At 39.7% G+C, this 22,962-nt stretch overlaps 1 long non-coding RNA gene and 1 pseudogene across 2 annotated transcripts; both read right to left on the bottom strand.

Moving 5' to 3' along the window:
* Window positions 1-6,108: 6,108 nt before the first annotated feature.
* Window positions 6,109-22,747, bottom strand: LOC129049489 (uncharacterized). Of its 2 annotated transcripts, XR_008512607.2 has the most exons (6): window positions 22,537-22,747; window positions 19,319-19,418; window positions 17,868-17,955; window positions 10,625-10,850; window positions 7,446-7,553; window positions 6,109-6,273 (listed from the first exon to the last, which is right to left on the bottom strand). It is a non-coding gene; the product is annotated as an uncharacterized LOC129049489 (long non-coding RNA). The 2 variants fall into 2 exon arrangements; XR_008512608.2 differs by lacking the exon at window positions 7,446-7,553.
* LOC100448478 (ADP-ribosylation factor-like protein 2-binding protein) lies at window positions 16,957-17,675 on the bottom strand (annotated as a pseudogene).
* Window positions 22,748-22,962: the final 215 nt, after the last annotated feature.

Genomic DNA, 22,962 nt, shown 5'->3' with positions numbered 1-22,962 from the left:
CTTTACCATTGTTATTACAGCATAAGAATCACAATGAAGAATTCTGATATGAGAAATTTGTTTCTGACAATCTGTATTACACATTATATCATATATCACTATTTTACTTAATTAAAATTTATTTAAAAAAACAACTCATCTTTTGCTTCCAGGAAAGTGGGAAGAATATTAGGAAAATAAAAATGAACATAGAGTTCATTTTTAAGCCTCTATTTATGTTTCTTGCATTCCTCAGTTTGTAGATAATGCATGAACAAAAAAGAGACTGTGCTCAGAATTTCAGAAATACTGTTCTGATTTTCTTTAGAACAGCCAGGAGATGACCTCCTTTGAAAGAAGATTGTAAAGAATTGTTGGATACATAACACTTTTATATTTATCTCATCGTGAAAGGTGAAGCAGTTTTAGGGGCTTACGTATTCTTGGATAGTCATGCCTCATATGTTCATTTCAGTCAGAGGCTGAGTGCCTATGTTTTTTATCTTTTACATCCCAAATCATTCTTGAATCTGGCCTAACACAGATGTCACAAGATGTATTGCTCATATGTTAATACAGCATAGGATAGCAGAGAAATATCCCCAAGCATGACCTTCTGTGGTTCCTTTACAAGAACAGTTCTTTTATCAACACATGTGTGTTAGTCTGTTTTGTGATGCTATAATAGAATACCTGACACTGGCTAATTTATAAAGGAAAGAGATTTATTTAGCTCACAAGAAGCATGGCACCAGCATCTGCTTGGCTTCAGGTGAGGGCCAGACGTGGTGGAGGTCAAAACATAGTGGAGAAGGTTACAGGGGAAGTGGTCACGTGTGAAGAGGGGACAAAACAGGAGGAGGAGCCTCACGTTACAACAGCTAGCTTTCATGGGAACTAATCCATTCCTGAGAGAACTATTCCAGTCTTGACAGAGCAAAAACTTACTGCCTTGAGAATGGCACCAAGCCATTCATGAAGGATCTGCCCCCATGACCCGAACACCTCCCACTAATCCGCATCATCCAATATTGCCACACTGGGGCTCAAATTTCCATGAGTTTTGGTGGGGACAAACCACATCCGAGCCATAGCAACATGACATAATATTCATAATCCTTGTGATGTTATCAGATACTCGCACACCAAGCTGACTCCTGATTTGAACATGAGTAGGGAAATTTATTTTAAAAACTATTTTTCAGTAATCTACATCAGTCTGGTCCCAGACAAATAGTGTGACTGGAAGGGCAATGAGAAGCAGTCCTTGATTCACATATAAACATAGAGCTGGCAACTGGATTCATTTGCCATGGCAGCAAAAGTCTGAGTCTGGATGAGAAATAGGTGATGCTCTCATCCTTCTTGCTATATGTAGAGATGGTGGGCGGGGGGTAGCATTTTTTATTTTTTTTTGAGATGGAATTTCACTCTTGTTGCCCAGGCTCAAGTGCAATGGTGCAATCTTGGCTCACTGCAACCTCCGCCTCCCGGGTTCAAGAGATTCTTCTGCCTCAGCCTCCCAAGTAGCTGGGATTACAGGCGCCCGCCACCACACCCAGCTAATTTTTGTATTTTTAGTAGAGATGGGGTTTTGCCATGTTGGCCAGGCTGGTCTCGAACTACTGACCTCGTGGTCCACCTGCCTCAGCCTCCCAAAGTGCTAGGATTACAGTCATGAGCCACTGTGCCCGGCCGGGGGTGGCATTTAAAAAAAAAAAAACTTGTTAAATTGTTGGTTTAACTAAGTTGCTTATTTATTAAGATGCTCTTGTTTTGACTAAATGAACTGTAATGAGGCATTAAACCCCATCAGTTTATAGCAACATTAATTTTTCCAACGATGGGAGATTTAGAGAAATGTGAGTAGGTTACTTTATCAAAGGTCCATTTCTAGTTAGGCAAAAAAGGCTTCTAATGACAGAGTAGAGATGATGACTTTCGTAGCCCAATATATGAAGTAGTATTTGTTCTGGGCCATTGCAATCTGGGAAGACCAGTGCCCTAACTATATTTTAGACCACTCTTGCCTTTATACCTTCATCAAGGGACTCTGAGAAGATCTCAAAGGACAGAGATATAGAACAGGGAGCCAGGGAAAGATGCCTAATCATATAATACATAAAACATGCAATTCACCTACAGATGTACTTCTGGCTTGTAGTACTGCTATATTTGTGTTTAAAAGCACAAACATTCTGGTAAATTCTATTTGGCACAATTTCCATCAAAAAAGGAAAGAAATACATGGTACATTATGTATTTACATATTTTTATTGTATGTGCTATATTCCTAACAGAAGAAGACTTCTTTTTGAGTAAGCATTGATGAGAAACAAATCTTCTACTTATAATTTTACACATTCAATGACTAGAATAATTTTCTTTTTTTCTTCCCTCTTTCCTTCCTTCCTTCCTTCCTTCCTTCCTTCCTTCCTTCCTTCCTTTCTTTGAGACAGGGTCTAGCTCTGTTGCCCAGGCTGGAGTGCAGTGGTGCAATCTCAGCTCAATTCAGCCTTGACCTCTAGGGCTCAAGTGATCCTGTACCTCAGCCTCCCAAGTACCTGGGACCACAGGCACACGCTATCATCCCCAGCTAACTTTTTTTTTTTTTTTTTTTTTTGACATGGAGTCTTGCTCTGTTGCCCAGGCTGGAGTGCAATAGCACAATCTCAGCTCACTGCAACCTCTGTCTTCCAGGTTCAAGTGATTCTCCTGGCTCAGCCTCCCGAGTAGCTGGGATTACAGGCGCAGGCCACCATGCCCAGCTAGTTTTTGTATTTTTAGTGGAGATGGGATTTCACCAGGTTGTCCAGGCTGGTCTCAAACTCCTGAGCTCAAAGGATCCGCCTGCCTCAGCCTCCCAAAGTACTGGGATTACAGATGTGAGCCACTGCACCACGCCAAATAATTTTCCATAGATCGGTTTCTGGCTCTATACATTTCAAACTCTTTTTCTCCTCCACTAGCTCATGCTGAGAGCTGTAGGACACATTTATACTGTGATATGACCTCTGGCCTTACATTTTCTTGTCATGATGTCCAATGAGTCAGCACTGTAGGAAGTGGAAATATTCCTGAAAGCCACTAGGGTAGCCATTGAGCAATCTCTGAACCATTAACAGAAGAGACTGTGAATGACATGAATATATCCCACTAAGCCCAAGATAACTGTATTACAACCTCACTCACTCAGCCAGACCCCCGAAGGCCCAGTGCCTCTTCAACACCACCCAACACGAAATGAAATGTGACAGAAGGAGAGTTCCAGTGGAAAGACACAGTGAGTGGGCTCAACTGATTAAGGATAATTTCTTTTACAAATTTTACACAAATATGGGACCATGTGAACACATTGCTCGCCTCTCCCAGCCTTGGAGGGGAAAGTGGAGGATCAGGAACTTAAGTTTCATCTTTGCATAAACCTACCTCTGGTTGTAAGTACTCCGTCCAGATAAGGGGTGAACTGAAGGTTTGTGTTTCCACAGCCTCTCAGAAAGGACATATTTTATTTAAATTTAAAGGCCTACTTAGGGGAATTATGGTTTGGAATTGTCTTAGGTAAAGATTTCCTTTTTTCCTCATATTTAAAAATGATTGTGCAGAGTCCTTATCATCAGGACACATTTTTACTCTTTCTTGCCTGCCTTTCTTTCTTTCAATGTTTGTTTGTTTGTTTGTTTATTTATTTATTTATTTATTTTTTGGAGGTAGAATCTTCCTCTTGTTGCCCAGGCTGGACTGCAGTGGTGCCATCTTGGCTCACTGCAACCTCTGCCTCCCGGGTTCCAGCAATTCTGCTTCAGCCTCCTGAGTAACTGGGACTACAGGCACACACCACCACACCCGGCTAATCTTTTGTATTTTAGTAGAGATGGGGTTTCACCAGGTTGCCCAGGCTGGTCTCGAACTCTTGAGCTCAGGCAATCTGCCTGCCTTGGTCTCCCAAAGTTCTGGGATTACAGGCATGAGGCACCATGCCCGGCCTCAGCGTTTATTTTTAATAAGCCCCAAGAGAATCTTATCCCTAAATTAGCAAGAGACTGTGAGAACTGGCCTACCTTATAGATTTGCTGTTATTATTGATAGGGTCCAGGACACGCTACCCCAAATATGGAAACTTGGAGGCCACTGTCTGACCTTCTCCTGTCTTTATGTGTGAGAGCTGGCTGTAAAAGAATTCTTTGACATACCTCTCCTGAAAGTAGGTCATAAGAACCTCATGTGACAGGTGTCCTGCCCTAAACTCCGAGGAAAGGAATGAGGACATAGTGATGCTAAGAAGAGTCTGAACAAACAGGCCTTGCTAAGTTCCCCCAGTTTATTACTGCTAGATCATATCCCCTTTGCCCAATTATACTTTTACATGACTATCCACTCTTTATCAAACCTAGGCATGAAAACACAGTTTTCTCTATTTCTTTGGGTGTTTGTTTCTGAAGGCTCTCGTTTCAAGTAAAACTTTTGTTAAATACATTTGTTAAGCTTTTCTCTCATTAATCTGTCTCTTGTTATAGGAGTATTAACCAGGACCTTGTGATGGATGAGGAAAAGAAGTTACTTTTCCCCTCTACAGTATTAAATAAGATAATATGTCAGCACTTAAAAAGGGCTCAATTAAGGGTAATGGCAGGGTAATCAGTTTATTGAATGAGCTGGATTGGTAGGATTTAGGAAATAACTATTTTCTTCTACCACTTTCTTCAGACCTGATGTGTCTGCTTTTTCTTTCCCAACTCTGGAGAATATTTTGGGACAATCCCTTAGTTTCTCTATTCACTTTCATGAATTAATAAGCAATCTCATTTTCAGGCTACAAAAAGCCTTGGAAAACAATAATATCAAACTTCATTTTTTTTCATGTACTTTGGAGCTTCTCTCCTTTATAATTCAAGTCTGAAAATTAACTAGCGGGGTGGTAGGCAGACAGCATGCCCAGTTTCTTCATTCTCCTGTCCTCCACTTTCTCCCCTATTTACTGTTGTGATTTTTTTTTTCTTTTTGAGACGGAGTTTTGCTCTTGTTGTCCAGGCCAGAGTGCAATGGCACGATCTCGGCTCACTGCAACCTTCACCTCCCAGGTTCAAGTGATTATCCTGCCTCAGCCTCCTGAGTAGCTGGGATTACAGGTGCATGCCACCACCACGCCTGGCTATGTTGCTATTTTTGACTCCTTCAATTAAGGCACAGGGATGGGGAGAGCTACAGTTGAAGAGCGAATCATAGATGGTGGGTGCTACTGGAATCTGTAGTTGGGGATTTTCATGTGACAGATGTCCTAATGCTAGCTTCCTTTCTGGGGGCTTCTATGACTTCTGTTCCCCTGATTTAAGTGACACCCATTACTTAGCATCTTTCTGCTGGTGGATCGCCATACTGCCACATGTGGTCCTCCTGGACAAAGTCCTTTTGGGATAACTAAACGCAACCATCTTGCCCTACCAGAGATAAAAGAGAAGCTGGCTCCTATAGCTACTGGTGTCCCTAGCCTTTTACATTTTTTATCAAGACAGCTTTAGCTAGTCTCTTGCTTTTAGATGTATTTTAGAAAGATTCAGGCAACATTCCTTGTTATCCTCCAAACTATACGGTATGTGTGTGCAATTTCTCTATAATGTTTTTTCTAAGTCCTACTCATTTATCTTGAAAGGAAGAAGGGTGTTAAATTTCTGACAGTCCGTTGATTTAGACTGAGCTCCTGCACCAGGTTCCAGCAGACCAAACCAGAATGCAGTCACTCATGCTCAAGTTCCACATCCCCAAACTGAAAATAGGTTGTTTAATCTGACCTTCTGAGAAATCAGGAAAGAGATGATAGCCAAATCTCCAATCAGCCCAGTTTTAGCCCACATAATGAGGAAGTCCCCTCTGCTCTAACCCTTACAAGAAAAGTAATCTGACACTAACCAATCTGCTTTTTTGTATTATACTATTTCCTTTTTCCTGCTCAAACTACCTTTAAAAAACGGACTGTTTTTCCATGTCTAGCAGAACACCTGTCCAAATCTTGTCCAAGATGGGGTGCTGCTTGATTCATGAATTGCTAATAAAATCCAATTAAATTTTAAATTGAATTTGTTGAGATTTTGTTTTTTGACAAAAGAAACACACAGTTCACTTGCCACTCTCTTAGAAGAAATCCTCTCTTTGCATTTTATTTGGTTTTGCCACTCTCTGCTTCTCTTAGAAGATGTGGGCTGAAGAGGCAGAATGAGTTTCAGAGTACAGAACCAGTTTGGGACCACACTGGTGCTCTGGGAGCTGGTGTTCTCTTCCTTGGGGACTTACTCAGAACTATGAGACAACAGGAAGAAAAGTAGTTATTGTTATAATTTGTGTAGTCATGGTTTGGGCCACTTAGATCTTCAACTTTTTTCATAATATACTGTTGTTTTCTCATTCGTCCTTGCCATTTTTCATGCAGAAGAGCTCTAATGCTAAGGTACCTCGATTGCTAAGTTACCCTACCATCATTCGAGGTGGTATATCGATGTGTACCCCCACAACCACGTTCCCAATCTCTCAGTTTATGTTACTATCACTATTATAATGGGATCTGTGCAGTCAATTGTTCATGATATGCACTAAAGCAGGGAGGTAATAGTTTGGGATAATACTGAATTTCCATGTAGTAGCAATATACAAAAAAAATGTTTTAGGTTCCTTATTGCTGTCAATGAGAGTCCTCACCTGCTGAGCCTGGAAACCATACCACAAGAAGACTAATTTCCTCACTAGTTTACATGTTGGAGGAATTCAGGAAGAGGGACTTCATCTCAGAAGAAGACTCTACCTTTTAGAGAGATCTGCTATAACATATAAGCAGAGTGCAGTGAATGGGGGAAAGATAGGAATATAAAGTTGGATTGGAAAAACGGCTAGAACAAATTAAACTGGGAACAGGAACCTTCTGACTAAAAGTACCAGACTCTATATGGAGGTATATGTGGCCAAAGAAAATTCACAATGCAACATTCTAAAGGCTCCCCAGAGATCTGAGCATTAGAGGATGGTCTCGCATAGGCTAAAGTGATTAAAGATCAATTACAGAAATCTGTCAGGGAACTGAGTACAAACAAGTTATGCTTTGGAAAGAGCATACATGCCATGATCATTACTTTGGGAGACAGAGAAGCACTGAATCAAGCCATCAAAAGAAATGTCTTCCTGGAGAGCAAACTTAATTAAACAGAAGGTGAGGCTCCTGGAATCTGTCCAGCATCAGAAAAGAACTGGTCCTGCAATATCCAAGCCAAGAAGATGGACACTGACTTCACGCCATCCGTGGATCCGGTTCCAATCCAAACACATCTCATGCTGGGTGTGGTGGCTCATGCCTGTAATCTCAACATTTTGGGAGGCCAAGGCGGGCAGATCACTTGAGCTCAGGAGTTCAAGACCAGCCTGGGCAACCTCATCTCCACAAAAAAATCAACAAAAAATAAGCTGGGTGTGGTAGCGCACACCTGTAGTCCCAGGCTGAGGTGGGAAGATCATTTGAGCCCAAGGAGGTCAAGGCTGTGGTGAACTGAGATTATGCCACTGCATTCCAGCCTGGGTGAGAGAGCCAGACCCTGTCTCCAAATAAATAAATAAATAAATAAATAACCAAAATACAAATACAATTCACATGTTCTTGTGAGGTATTGGAAATCTTTTCATTCTGTGAACCAAATAGTCTGCCTTCAAAATTAAAGGGAACTTGCTGCAAAAAGTAGGGCAGTGGGAAACAAGCTGACATCCTTTTGAATATTTGCATAGGCTCAGTTCCTGAGCTAAGCAAATGCCACAGACTCCCTGGGGGGTGGCAAGGACAGAGAGGACAGAGACACAGAGCTAAGCAGCACTAGTGTACTTTTAGATGACAAACGGTTGGTAGATGGCTAAAATTAAGGAAACTACATTTAAATATTTGTTCACTATTATTGTGGTCATCGGAGGGTAGAGTATAGATGCTGCTTGTTTTGCATCATTACCTATTTCCTCGTCTTACACTAGTCTTTTTGAATTAATGTGAGCAAAATAACAGTAAGATGTCACCATCATTAGTTCTATGTTTTGTGGGCCAAGCCAATTTTTGGTGGCTATCCTCCATGGCCTTTGGTGTTTATCCTCTTGAAGAGTATTTTGGTAACTGCTATGATGTGTGCACCAAGACAAGCCACATATTTTGGGTGGGGATGGCTCTCAAGTTTGAATGTAATCAATCATGTGGCCAGAGTCTGGGTCATCCCAAGAGTTCTGATGAGTGTGAAGGGCTCCTGGATGTCCAGTGACTCCTTAAATATGTGTCAGCCTATTTTATTGGCTTACTGTGTCCTTTAAAGTGCTCAGAATGTGTGCTAGGCATGGTGGCTCACACTCGTAATCCCAACACTTCAGGAGGCTGAGGTGGGAGGATCACTTGAGCCCAGGATTTTGAGGCCAGCCTGGGCAGCATGGTGAAATCCCATCTCTACAAAAAAATAATAAAAAAAAAATTGGCCAGGTGTTGTGGCATGTGCCTGTGTTCCAACTACTTGGGAGGCTGAGGCAGGAGGATCACTTGAGCCCAGGAGATCGAGGCTACAGTGAGCTGTGATTATGCCACTGCACTCCAGCCTGGGTGACAGAGCGAGACCCTATCTCAAAAAAAAAATAAATAAATAAAATAAAAAATAAAAAAATAAAAAAAATCAAGTGTTCAGAATACAACAGACAGATGACAGTATGTCATTTTTTTTCTATAACAAAAACGTCCAGAACTTTATCAACACCTTATGGATCAGGATGCTTACTTCATTTTTAGAACTATAGTTACAACTTCCAAGTGCTACTTTTTACAAAATTGTGGCCATAATTGTGGCCAGTTTTTACCTGCCTTGACATGAAGTTATTTTAGATTTGCTATATGAGCCTGGCGGACTCTTAGGGAAGATTTTGTTTTGATCAAAGTCTGTGGAAGTCTACTTATTCTATAGGACAATTTGCCTCCCCTGGTGTGGGGTTAATTTCCATTTCATGGGAGCTATCTAGACAGCTTGTAATGCAGTCCCAGGGAGCAGGACTTTTCTTAAAATCATGTTGAATCAATCAAGGAGTCATGAAAATAAAGTTGAAAAGCAAGAATTGTTATTGGAACTGATTTTTTTTTTTTAATTTGAGACCATGTCTTGCTCTTGTTGCCCAGGCTCGAGTGCAGTGGCCTGAATTTGGCTCACTGCAACCTCCACCTCCCAGGTTCAAGCAATTCTCCTGCCTCAGCCTCCCAAGTAGCTGGAATTACAGGCATGCGCCATCACACCCAGCTAATTTTTGTATTTTCAGTAGAGATGGGGTTTTGCCATGTTGGCCAGGCTGGTCTTGAACTCCTGACCTTAGGTGATTCGCTCGCCTTGGCCTCCCAAAGTGCTAGGATTACAGGCATGAGCCAACATGCCTGCCCTGGAAATGATTTTTCAAACAAGGTTAAAAACAGAGCTTTCATACCCTCTGAATTATGTATACTTATCACTGTTTTGTTATGAACTACAGTTTATCCATGAAAAACAGGGGTTTGAACTATGCAGGTCCACTTATATGTGGATTTTCTTCTGACTCTGCCACTCCTAAGACAGCAAGACCAACCTCTTCTCTTTGTTCTCCTCATCCTACTGAACGTGGAGACAACAAGGATGAAAATCTTTATAATGATCCACTTAATGAATAGTAAATATATTTTGTATTCCTTATGATTCTCTTAATGCAATTTTCTTTTCTCTAACTTACTTTATTGTAAGAACACAGTATGTGATATGTATAACATACAAAATATACTGTTTGTGTTCTCAGTAAGGCTTCCAGTTAAGAGTAGACTATTAATATTGAAGTTTTTTGGGAGTCAAAAGTTATATGAGGATTTTCAATTGCACAGGGGTCAGTGCCCCTAACCCCTGTGTTGTTTAAGGGGTCAACTGCATTGTCTCACATTGTCAGACAGGAGAAAAAGAATATGTTAACATCAGGGCTATATTCTCTGGAAGAACAACAAAAATGCTTTTGAGTTGAGAAAATAAATTTAGATGCCACTGAAATTCCTCAGAAGAATTAAGCCAGAGTGCCAGATATATTAATCAAGTATCAGTGATGGGAGTACTGAAGTTTTCTAAAAGGAAAAAAAGAAAAGCAATGATCAAGTAGTTTTTAGTTGGCGGTTTGGTAAACACTCCATGGCCATGTTTAACAGTAAATATTGGGGGGACACCTAATCTAGGCCCTGGTGCAGGGGGGCTTCAATGTGCAAGCACAGGAAAGAATCAGCCCCTCCCTGGCATACGAAGGATCATAATCTAAGATTCAAAGGTTAATTCCGTGGTGGCTCGCACCTGCAATCGCAGCACTTTGGGATGCCAAGGTGAGCGAATCACCTGAGGTCGGGAGTTCGAGACCAGCCTGGCCAACATAGTGAAACCCTGTCTTTACTAAAAATACAAAAATTAGCCAAGCGTGGTGGCGCACGCCTGTAGTCCCAGCTACTCGGGAGGCTGAGGGAGGAGAATCGCTTGAACCCAGGAGGTGTAGGTTACAGTGAGCCAAGATCACACCAGTGCACTCCAGCTTGGGTGACACAGTGAGATTCTATCTCAAAAACTAAAAATAGAAATAAAAATAAAAAAATAAAGATTACCTCGACAGAACCTTGACTCCAGCCCCATTCTGACAGCTCAGCACCATGGGTGGGGAAGCACCCACTTCTCCGCAGGTGAGATCAAGGGTCTAATCCTCATGACCAGGATTTATTCCTCATACACTTGGCTGTAAGAGGTTTCCATGGCACTCTGCCCACAGAGGATCCACCATGGGTGAGTAAGCTTACTTCCTCAGTGTCATTTGCTTGTTTAATTTTGTTTAATCTGTTACCAATACAGAAGGAAGCAATTCCTTAGTTCCCTTCCCTTGAGTTTACACTATACTGCTGAGTTGGTTGAATACAATTTGTTCTGAATGATTTAATAAAATAAAATAATAATTTGTATTTTACTTTGGACATAAGATGTAATTGTACATCTGATATTCTGAGAATACTTAGCATTTCAAATGAAAGCATAAAATCATAATTGGTTGAACTTTTGGTGAAGTCCTAAAGGACTTGTTAAGGATGGTGACTATAGGTTTTTAGGATGTATTCAATCAACTCTTTAAAATAATTTATTGAGATATAATTTATGTACCGTAAAGGTTACCCATTTTAAGTGTACAATTCAATTTTTTTTAGTATATTTCCAGAGTTGTGTAACCTTAACCTAACTTTGGATTTTCTTCAACTCAGAAAGAAACCCTGTACCTATCAGCAGTCATTCCCATTCTTCCTCCCAACTCTTTTCCTTTCCCACCCCTAGGCAACCACGAATCTACTTTCTGTCTCTGTCTTGATAGATTTGCTTATCCTGGGCATTTCATCAACTGAGATCATACAACATGTGATCTTTTGTGAGTGATAGTGGTTTCTCTTGCTTAACTTTTCTTTTTCTCCTTTCTTTCCTTTTCTTCCCTTCCTTCCTTCCTCTCTTTTTCCCTTTTTCTTTTCTTTTCCTTCCTTCCTTCCTTTCTTTCTCTTCCTTCCTTTCTTTCTTTCTTTCTTTCTTTCTTTCTTTCTTTCTTTCTTTCTTTCTTTCTTTCTTTCTTTCTTTCTTCTTTCTTCCTTCCTTCCTTCCTTTCCTTCCTTCCTTCCTTTCTTTCTTTCTTTCTTTCTTCTTTCTTTCTTTCTTTCTTTCTTTCTTCTCTTCTTCTCTTTCTTTTTTTTTTTGTTTTTTTTTTGACAGGGTCTTGCTCTGTCACCCAGGCTGGATGCAGTGGTGCAATCACAGCTCACTGCAGCTTCAAACTCCTGGCCTCAGGTGATCTTCCTGCCTCAGCTTCCCTTGTAGCCAGGACTACATGTCAGTACCACCACACCCAGCTAATTAAATTAATTAATTAGTTAATTAATTTATTTATTTTGTAGAGATGGGGTTTTGCCATTTTGCCCAGGCTGGTCTTGAACTCCTGGCCTCAAGTTATCCTCTTACCTCGGCCTCCCAAAGAACAGGGATTGTAGGTATGAGCCACTATGCTTGCCTTCACTTAGCTTTCCAATCACTCATTCTTTCAAAATATATTCATTGAGCTTCTATTATTTATGCCATGGTAGGCCCTGGAAATACCAAGGTAAATAAAACACTCTTCCTTCAAGGAGCTTAGAATGGTGGTTCTTGACTCTGTTAGACCCAAAGGTCCCTCATTTTTTTAAACAAATATTTTTTAAAATTTCTTTCACAATCTCAAAATAAAATTCGCATTTAAAATGACATGCTTATGCAGAGAATTTAAAAATCAACATTATCCCCAGGAGCTGGAAGGAGGGGAAAATACAGAGTTGTTTAAGGGGTATGGAGTTGCAGTTTAACTAGATGAAAAGTTCTGGAGATTGGTTGCACAACAATGTAAATATACTTAGCACTATTGAGCTTTATATTTTAAAATGGTCAATATGGTAGATTTGGGGATGTTTATTTTTATCACATTTAAAATATTCCACATTGTCCTAAATGTAATATAAAGGAGACACAAAGAAGAAAGTAATTTATAATCTAATAATATGTGTATCTAACGTGTTAATTTCCAGGCACAATTAGGCAGAACTATAATGATGTAGTCAAATGCACTCATCTGATAAAATAAATAAGAAATAGAGGTCATTTTAAAATAAGAGGTACAGAAAAAGGAAAGAACAGAGGCATATGTAAACACCTGAATAGAAATAGTTTAGGAGAAACTAAAACCACACTAGTTTGTATATGATAAGAGAACAAGATGAAAACCTTTAATTGAAGTAGGGAAAACATCCAAGACAAATTATGGGCATTGAAGGGAGAAAATGAGTTGGGCATTATTTAAAAATGAAGGATAAAATAATTCTATTGTGACACATGGTATGGATAACAGTATCTCACATAATGTCTTAAAATCCCACAATTTATTTAGTTATACGACCAGTCTCTAAAGCTTAAAAATACATGGGTGACCATTCTCTGATAAGCAATGGTGAAGAGAGTAGACTGGAAAAAGAAACCATCAGACAAGAGGTTCTAAGAGATTGTGCTCTGAATGGTAGAGAAAAAAACAAGTAGTCAAAAAATAAATATACAGATGATATGGTTTGGCTGTGTCCCAACTCAAATCTTATCTTGAATTGTAGCTCCCATAATTCCCATGTGTTATGGGAGGGAAACAGTGGGAGATAATTGAATTACAGGGATGGTTTCCCCCGTGTTCTCTTGGTTTCCCCCTTGTTCTCTTGGTGGTGAATAAGCCTCATGAGATCTGATGATTTTATAAGGGGTTTCCCCTTTCATTTGGCTCTCATTCTCTCTTGCCTGCCGCCATGTAAGACGTGGCTTTCGCCTTCCACCGTGATTGTGAGGCCTCCCCAGCCACGTGGAATTGTGAGTCCATTAAACCTCTTTCCTTTATAAGTTAGCCAGTCTCAGGTATGTCTTTATTAGTAGCATGAGAACAGACTAACAACAACAGTTTCAAAATGTAATTATCAGAACATATACATCTTATCATAGTACTTTCAACTTAAACAAATATATGCTAATGATATGAAATATTTGAAAACAATATCTTGTATTAAAATTCAATGACATGTCTGTTTCCTAGGTCTATGGTTCAATATTTTGTACAGAGTCTATGAAAGTTAGCTTAAAATCTCCTGTCACCGGTTTGCAATTGATTTTCATGACATTCGCAGTAAGCATTTTGAAACCATCCTCAGCTATAAGTGTAGTAGGAATGTTGCCATTTGGCCATACCGCCCTGAACCCACCTGATCTCATCTGATCTCAGAAACTAAGCAGGGTCAGGCCCGGTTAGTACTTGGATGGGAGGAATGCTGCCATAATTTAGATTATTTTTGAACAAGTGGGTGAGAAAGTCTTAGCTGGATCTGAGATCTTTTTATTATGATAGATTAAATCATACATTGTCCTCAAAGTCTAATTAAGTTTTTTTATTATATGAGAGGCACCATACTGAAATCAATTAACTTTTCTTGAATATGCTGGCAAAGATATTCCACATCTGTTTGAAACCACCCAATCTGGTATTGTAAAATGTTAATGGATCTTTAAATCTAATCATCACAGCATCCAAATGAGAGCAATATATTTCTGAGTCAGTATCTTTTAACCTACCCTTATGTTAGATTATGCGGCAAAGCTGAAAACTATAAAAATTATCATTGAGCAAGTGCAATGGATTGAATGTTCATGTGCCCTTAAAATTTAAATGTTAAAATCTTAACACCCCTGGTGACGGTATTAGGGGGTGGGTCCTTTGGGGGTGATTAGACTATGAGGGCAGAGCCCTCATTAATGTAATTAGTGCCCTTATAAAAGAGACTCCAGGGAGATTCTTCACCCCTTCTGCCATGAGAGGACACAGCAAAAAGGTGACTATCTGTGAATCCAGAATAGGGCCCTCACCAGACACAGAATCTACTGGCACCTTGATCTTGGACTTCCCACTCTCTAGAATGGTGAGAAATAAATATTTGTTGTTTTTATGAGTCACCCAGTCTGTGGTATTCTGTTAGTAGCCTGCAAAGACTAATCTGGAAAGCTTATTTAAAAAATATTATGTTTATTGATTAAGTCATGATAATTCCCTATACTATAATGAGATTGAGCTCCTTTCCTTAAAATGTAAGAAGGACCTCATTTACGCTGTAGCTCTACCTTTGCAGTGGAGAGATAGGACTGTGCCCTCCTTAGCATTAGTTATAGGAGGAAACCTGACATCTGCTACCTCCTGATGTGAGGAAATATGAAGTATAAGCATTATATATGATTCTTGCCAAAAATGTTTGATGTGAATCTAATGAAGTCTATAGAGCTCATTTCGTATTTATAAGGATGAGAGGGAGGAATAAGTTAAATGGCACCATGAAGAGTCAGTCAGAAAAATTCAGAATGTGGAAATTCGAAAGGACAACTGGCTTAGTAAAAAAAGGTCAATTTTATAAAAATTATATTAAAAAATAGGGCCAAGAAATTTTCTAGCTTAAAATAGAGTCATGATGCACAAATGCAATTGGTTTTTGCTATTGTCAAAAGGTATTTTGGGGACAGTTGGAGACATTTGAAAATGAACTGAGTATTAGATGACATTAAATAATGATTCTAAATTTTTTTTACTCATGGTACAAAAGCATTTAATAAGTGATGCATCAGTATAGAAAAACACATCACTTGTAGCTTGTCCTTTAAAAGTAAGACAGCCAAGTGAAAAGTCAGTACAGATTCTTATTTTTAATTTTAAAAAATCAAAGGTACACATTGAGACTTGAACTGCTGTGATTTTTCTTCTTTCCAGAGATGACATACATGTTTTCTGATAAGTAATATTTTGCCACACACTGCACTAAACCAAAGAAGACAGATGACTGGTAAGGGTGTTTACTATTTCCTACTCATGCTGAGCTAGACTGGCAGTGGAACACCATCTCCGTAGGAGAGATTTTGACAGTAAGAAATGACAGAGTCCCTACCTAACCCTGAGAACCCAGCAAACTTGTTTATACAGAAAGGATTTTCAGCAAACATGCAAACACACAAACATGCTATAAAAACGGATACCTTTTAGTGTATTTCTAGCACAAAGCATGCATTCATAGGTGCCCAGTAAAATAAGAATGAATGCCAACGTAGAAAGCATTTTTGCCTTCGTAACATTCACTAAAAAGCACATGGTATATAATACTTTGATCTTTAAGTGGGTACTCATGGAAGTTCCAAAATCATATCCAGCAGAAACGATACTTTTAATGGCGGTCTTGCAAGATTGGGTGTCTGATAGGCAGGCACACCCAGGGCAGTCACAGCAGGTAATTTATCTCCTAGCACGCAAGTCCCTCCCCAAGTTCCTCATTGGTCGAGTACTATGAGGTTACAATCTTTCTGGATATTGCCTAAGTTGCATTATCCCCTTATAAGGTCATACCCCACCCGCTTCCCTGCTTAAGTTTTGATTTCCCTTACTGCAAGGCTACTCAGACAACTAGGTTAGCCTGAGAATTCATCTATACAAATATTTTCCAAAAATAACACTTCAAAGAGACTTCTGAAAATAGTGGGACTACATCAGCGCCAGCAGAAGACATAGTCACACAAGGGCTTCAAATGTTAAGACCAGGAGTTTTCACATGTAGCTTTTAGATAAAGGACATCTCTTTCAGTTGATTCCTCCAGCCAGGACAAGCTGTGATCACAGGAGATTCAAAAATCTCAAGATGGACAGCTGGCTGGAGTAACACCCCAGATAAATATAAAAAACCTCATTGGGGCTGAAGAACTGAAACTCTAACCCATGTCAAAAATGAGATGCAAGTGCACAAAAAATTTATGTAAACCCTGCTGGGATAAAGAGGGTTCATGATGGTGGGTTTTGATACACAAACATGAATGCTGGGGTGAGGAAAGGCCCCCCACAGGGTGGAATGCTTGACATGGGCTTGCTCACAAGCTGCCTGAGTCAGAAGCACCTGAGAGAGGTACCTATTGGGGAGGGGAGGAGTATTAGGGTTAATGAATACAAGAAGGTGATTCGGCCTTGGGGAGGGGTGGGCGTGGTGGCTCACACCTGTAATCCTAGCACTTTGGGAGGCTGAGGCAGGCAGATCACTTGAGGTCACGAGTTCAAAACCAGCCTGGCCAACATGGTGAAACCCCGTCTCTACCAAAAATACAAAAAAATTAGCTGGGCATGGTGGTGGGTGCCTGTAATTCCAGCTACTTGGGAGGCTGAGACAGGAGAATCATTTGAACCAGGGAGGTGGAAGCTGCAGTGAGCCGAGATTGGGCCACTGCAGTACAGCCTGGGCGACAGAGCGAGACCCTGTCTCAAAACAAAAACAAAAACCCAACAAGATGTTTCAGGATAAATAGATCCAGGAGGATTAGATCATTTTGGCTTTTACCCCATCAATATTTAATGCGAATGAAGAGTTGCAGAACAGAATCAATTTTTCCAGCATACGTTCTCCTGTCATCATGAGCCAAGCCTATTGAACTACTGAGCCCGTGAAATTGAGAATGATCCCATTCATTGTCTGGAGGTAGGTCCTACTGCTGCAGATTGTTCTGAGAAGCTGTCTTAGAAGATGATTTGCACAATGAAGTCTCCACTAAACCATGGCTTAAGTCCAGTCTCTGGCCTTCTTTTTCTGCTCTGCAGTCCAGAAATATTTCTTTAAAAGCCAGAAAATCTGTAAATTTGAGCAGCGTTTGGAGTATGTCACCAACCACTTCATCTTTGTGGTGCTGTATAACGTTGTGAAAGTTGCCATGGTAAAGCCAAGAATTTGCTCCAGCAACTGTTCTTCTATATACTTTTCTGCCAAAGAAATATATTCATTAAAAATAGGTGTGTAGGTGAGTTTATTCTCTTCAGTGTCCTCAAACTCCTGGTAGTAGTTGTTGATGAAATTTCTCTGTAATAACTGGAAATCTTCATCCATGATAACGTCCTCTAAATATCCAACCACAGCATCAAAATGTGCATCAGAGTCAGAGGAGAAGGGCACAATGAAGCCTTCTTCTAAATTGCCCATGGTTGGTGCCACCGCACCCACCCTAGTGAGCTGACCCATTCCCTACGGTTTCTAGGGCACAGAAGTCAGCTGGGGGAAGCCTTGTCGCCCAGGCTGCTGCCCACTCCTGAATTTTTTAAGGCATAGTAATAACATTGTGGTTATGCAAGAGAATATCCTTATATTTAGGAGATTCATGATTAAGAACTCAGAGGTGAAATAGCATGGTCACTGTATTTTACTTTGAAATGTTTTAGTCAAATATACAAACATATAGGAAGCAATTACAGCAAAATACTTGCAGTTGCTGAATGTAGATGGCAGGCATATGGGTGTTCCTTGCTCTAATCCAAGAGCGTCCAATCTTTTGGCTTCCCTGGGCCACACTGGAAGAAGAACTGTCTTGGGTCACACATAAAATACACTAACACTAACTATAGCAGATGAGTTAAAAAGAGAATCACAAAAAAACTCATAATATTTTAAGAAAGTTTATGAATTTGGGTTGGGCCGCATTCAAAGCTGTCCTGGTCCACATGTGGACAAGCATGTCCTAGTCTTTCAACTTTTCTGTATATTTGAAAATAAATTTATTAATATACAAAATATAAATTAAAAATTATAATTTGAATAGTGACCTTTTCAAATATGCTTGAAGGCTATACCTCATCAATTTACAGTATTTCCAATTATATATATATTTTTATTGATCATGTTAAAGATCCATAAAGGTCCATAATGTGAGCCAAACCTTTTTAAAATATTTGCTTGGTGAACCATCTTATTTGGACATGACATTCAAACACTTAGATGACATTTGAAAGATTATGAATAATCTGTCAGTGAAGGGATTATTTTTAAACATTCATTGATGATTATCTTGTTCTCTGAGACTTGGTAATTAAGTTGTTGATGAATAATAAAATGACTTGTTAAAACACCCAGTACCTCTTTTTAAAGTTGGCTCTAAACTTACATTATTGGTGCTCCATCTGTTAAATAAGCAATGATGTTGGAAAAGGAAATTTTTTTCCCTTTAATTAATTTTAGGGTTTCAAATATTGACAAATTTTTTGTATTCATTATTAGTAATTTTGAAAATAATCTTTTCTACATAATTTTGTTTCCCTGCACACTTTATAGACGCAAATATTAAAGTCTTATGATTATTCAGGTTACTTTTGCCCACTCATAATCAAGGTTATTTTCATTATGCAATTGATTTCATATCTTTTACCGTCTTCTTAAAGCAGTATTAAGTGGGATAGAGAAATTATTTGGTTTGGATTTCTTTTTATCCTCTTTGTACTAATCTCTTATATAGCTTATAAAACTAATTTTCTTAGAATACTGTATGATGTACCATATTGCATGATCTTTTATGTTGTTCTGTAAGAACCGATGAGACTCACCTCCTTTTGCAGAGAACATTCTTGAACATTCCAGTGACAGTATAGCAATTTTCAGTTTTCCTTAAATATCAGAAATATATATATATATATATGTACATATCTTTGCCAATGTGATCAACATATTCCTTTGTAAAATGTTCACTTACTCTAGATGGGTTCATTGGCTTAATTAGAAAAAAATGTGTTGGTAGAATAGACATATTGGTGACTGTTCATTTGTGCATAAAAGCTGTAAAACCCAATTTAATATATTTGACTGAATATTTGCCCACATTTAAAATTTATATTTGACATTTTGAAATAAGAGCTAAATGAGGAAATTTGTACATCTACTTACAGTCATCATGAATGCCTCATCGACAAATGCAGATGGATACAGGAGTGTTGCGTTGGTGACTCAAATACCACCCTCAGTGGTGCCCATAGTGATGTGATTTCTGAAATGGGAAACAACTCTTGATAAAGTTCTGAACATAAACCAAGTACATTCTTTCCTCAGTTTATGGTAGTTATAGTCCTGTGAAATTCAATATATAACACCATGCAAAAATACTTTTGATTTTATATAAAACAGAATATGAATTTTTTTTTTTTTTTTTTGAGACAGAGTTTTCATTCTTGTTGCCCAGGCTGGAGTGCGGTGGTGTGATCTCGGTTCACTGCAACCTCTGCCTCCTGGGTTCAAGCAATTCTCCTGCCTCAGCCTCCTGAGTAACTGGGATTACAGGCATGCGCCACCACGCCTGGCTAATTTTTTTTTTTTGTATTTTTAGTAGAGATGGGGTTTCATCATGTTGGCCAGGCTGGTCTCGAACTCCTGACTTCAGGTGATCTGCCTGTCTCAGCCTCCCAAAGTGCTGGGATTACAGGTGTGAGCCACTGTACCTGGCCCAGAGCTTGAGTCTTAACTCAGATAATTATAAACAAGTTTTTCACCTACAGAAAGGCCTGTGGAACATTCCAAAGTTGAACATGATGCATATAGTTCTTTTTTATACTGAACTGTATGGATATTGCAAGGTGTCTAGCTTCCTGGCTTGTCCATTGAATATCTGTTGTGTTCTCCCAACCGCTAAACTCATTACAACTAAAAATGCCTGTTACGTTTTTAAAATGTCTCCTGGGAGCTATATCACCTCTTTTGAGAACCACTGGCTTAGAGTTGAAAAAGAGTCAATAAATATATAAGAAAAATAAAACATTGTAAGTGCTCTGTATTCACTGGTAATTCTAATGTAGAAAGTCTCCTAGGAGAAGGGATATGTAAGCTGAGTCTTGTAAAATCCATGTGGACTAGGATAAAAGGACATGGTAGGCAGAATGAATATATTATAAAGTTTATAATACTCGAGACTTGCAAATAGTTTGGTACAACTGGAATCTAGGATGCAGAGGTGGAGTTTATCAGGAAACAATTCAGGGAGGTACATAGAATCCAGGTCACAGAAAGACTGTCTTTCATGCTAAGGTGCAAAGGTGCCTGGGCTGTGTGTGTGTGTGTGTGTGTGTGTGTTTGTGTGTGTGTGTGTGTGTGCATATGTAGTTTATGGCAAGGGGCTGACATAATCAGGTGTGCTTCTTAGAAATGAATGGATTACCAGGGTGCAGGAAGGAAGGCAAGAAAATCAGTTGCTTTTACTATAGACTTTCCAGTAATAATTTTAAGAATCTATCATTTAATAGTTTCCTGGATCTTAGCCCTCTTGAATGTCATTTTAGTGTACTCTTGTTTTCACTCTCCTTTAAAAAAAAAAAAAAAACTCTGAAACTTTTGGAATTACTGTTTCTGTTCTAGTAATAACTACACACTTTCCCTGCATCTAACACCCTCCCTCATACAAGTTAGACCTTATTGCATTTTCCTTTCCCTTTTATTTATTTATTTTTATTTTTTTGAGATGGAGTCTTGCTCTGTCACCCAGGCTGGAGTGCAATGGCGCAATCTCAGCTCACTGCAAACTCCGCCTCGCGGGAGGCAGAGCAATTCTCTGCCTCAGCCTCCCGAGTAGCTGGGATTACAGGCGCCCGCCACCATGCCTGGCTAATTTTGTATTTTAGTAGAGACAGGGTTTCACCATGTTGCCCAGGCTGGTCTCGAACCCCTGAGCTCAGGCAATCCATCCACCTCGGCCTCTCAAAGTGCTAGGATTACAGGTGTGAGCCACCGTGCCTGGCCCCCTTCCTTTCCCTTTTATATGTATTGGCTTTTGAGATCTCATTTTAGTTTAATTTCTCTTTAATATGTTCTCTAATATTTCAACCTTACTCCTAAGGAAATTTTCCTCTAGCTTTTCCTCTGCTTGTGTTCTGATATTAAGACCGACATGTTTTTCATATAACTCCAGTTTTTCTGTGACATTTTAAGCAATCATGTTCCTCAGAGACCATATTTGAAAAATTATCTGTCTTTTTATTGGGACAGTGATAGTTTCTTTCAGTTATTTCTCTAGCGTTATCTAAGAAGATAGCATTTTTTCAATGAGGGTGCCCATTTATTCTTATTGTTTTATTAATAAAATGTACTTCCCTTTTAGATTGAATGCATAATTTTAGTCTGAAATCCAAAGCCTTGGTTCGAATTCATGAAATTAACAAATTCAGGGCCAACTTGAGTTTACATGATTGGTGGTGACTCAACACTGTTTATCAGTCACATGAATTGAAGATTAATTCCTCTAAAGTTTCCTCCTTGGCTCTAAATGTGGAATAGAATTTGGGTCTACTCAAAGTGAGATCGTGTACTACCTATTTGAACCTAACACTAATAAGTTAAAGCTAGAATCTCACATGCTATTGCTCTGTGACGCATGTGGAACCTAACTTCTTTATAGATCTGGGTGAAAATCCTGGTAAAAGCCAAACAGTAATGCTGAAACTCTGCCTCTTTCAAGGCAAAACCTCAGTGGGACTCTAAAGACTCTCTCTGGATTTATTTATTCCCTCTATCAGTCCTGGCCGCAATCACAGGCCTATTTGTGCTTGTGTTATTCAAGGCCATCTGCAGCTGCCCACAGACTAAGTTATTTTTCAATTTAAACCCAAGTTTGCTTGCTAAAGCCTTTGTGGCTAGTTTTGCTAATGCCACCGAGATCACTGAAGTGGTCAGTGCCTGCAGCCCAGGCAATATAGAAAGAGCCTCTTGGTTGTGTATTCAACCACTAGGTCAGAATCTTTCAGAAGCTTGAGACTTAAACTCACTTGTCCAGGCTGAAGCAGCTAAAAGCCATCTTCATAAAAATCAGGCATAAGGTGCAATATTGGCTGCAGAAAACTCAATGTTTAAAATTCCTGCATGGCTTGAGCTTGGTATAGTTTCCCCAAAGGTTATATCACACCAATCAATTCCTCTAGCCTCCAGAAGCCTTAATCTCTATGTGTTCTAGTTTTGTTTCCTAAATTCACTCAGGTATGTGGCAACAATGGAATTCCTGACACTAAACCCCAGAACTAGATAGGTTTTCCCATCAGGTATAAGCCCAGCATTCCCCTGGCCCTCTTTTCTCCCAGAAGCAGAGCTTCTTCACTAAGCCTATGCCAAGGCTAAGAGAGGCTCACAGTGCTAAGCAGGCAGGCCGACTCCCAAAAATAAGAGGACGGGAAAAAGATGGGCTAGAGCTCCCAAGTCTGCCACTTGGATTCTTCACTACTCTTCCTCCATGAATGAGAAGCAAAGGTCATGGTTGAATAATTCCTCCAAAGGTACGTGCTGGAAACTTCATCCCCACTGCAGCAGTGTCGAGGGGGTGGGGCCTTTAAAAAGTGATTAGGTCATGGGGGCTCCACCCTCATGGGTGGATTAATGCCATTGTCACAGCAGTAGGTTAGTCATAAAGGCACATTCAGTCTCTTGCTCTCTCTGTCGCATGCACTCTCTTGCCCTTCCACCTAGTTTCCATGTTATGATGCAGCAAGAAGGCCCTTGCCAGATGTGGCCCCTGGATTGTGGACTTTTCAGCCTCCAGAACTGTGAGCCAAACAAAC

Source organism: Pongo abelii, chromosome 14, assembly GCF_028885655.2.
Source record: "Pongo abelii isolate AG06213 chromosome 14, NHGRI_mPonAbe1-v2.0_pri, whole genome shotgun sequence".
NCBI classification, from domain to species: domain Eukaryota; kingdom Metazoa; phylum Chordata; class Mammalia; order Primates; family Hominidae; genus Pongo; species Pongo abelii.
This window is presented reverse-complemented; position numbering and strand designations above follow the sequence as displayed.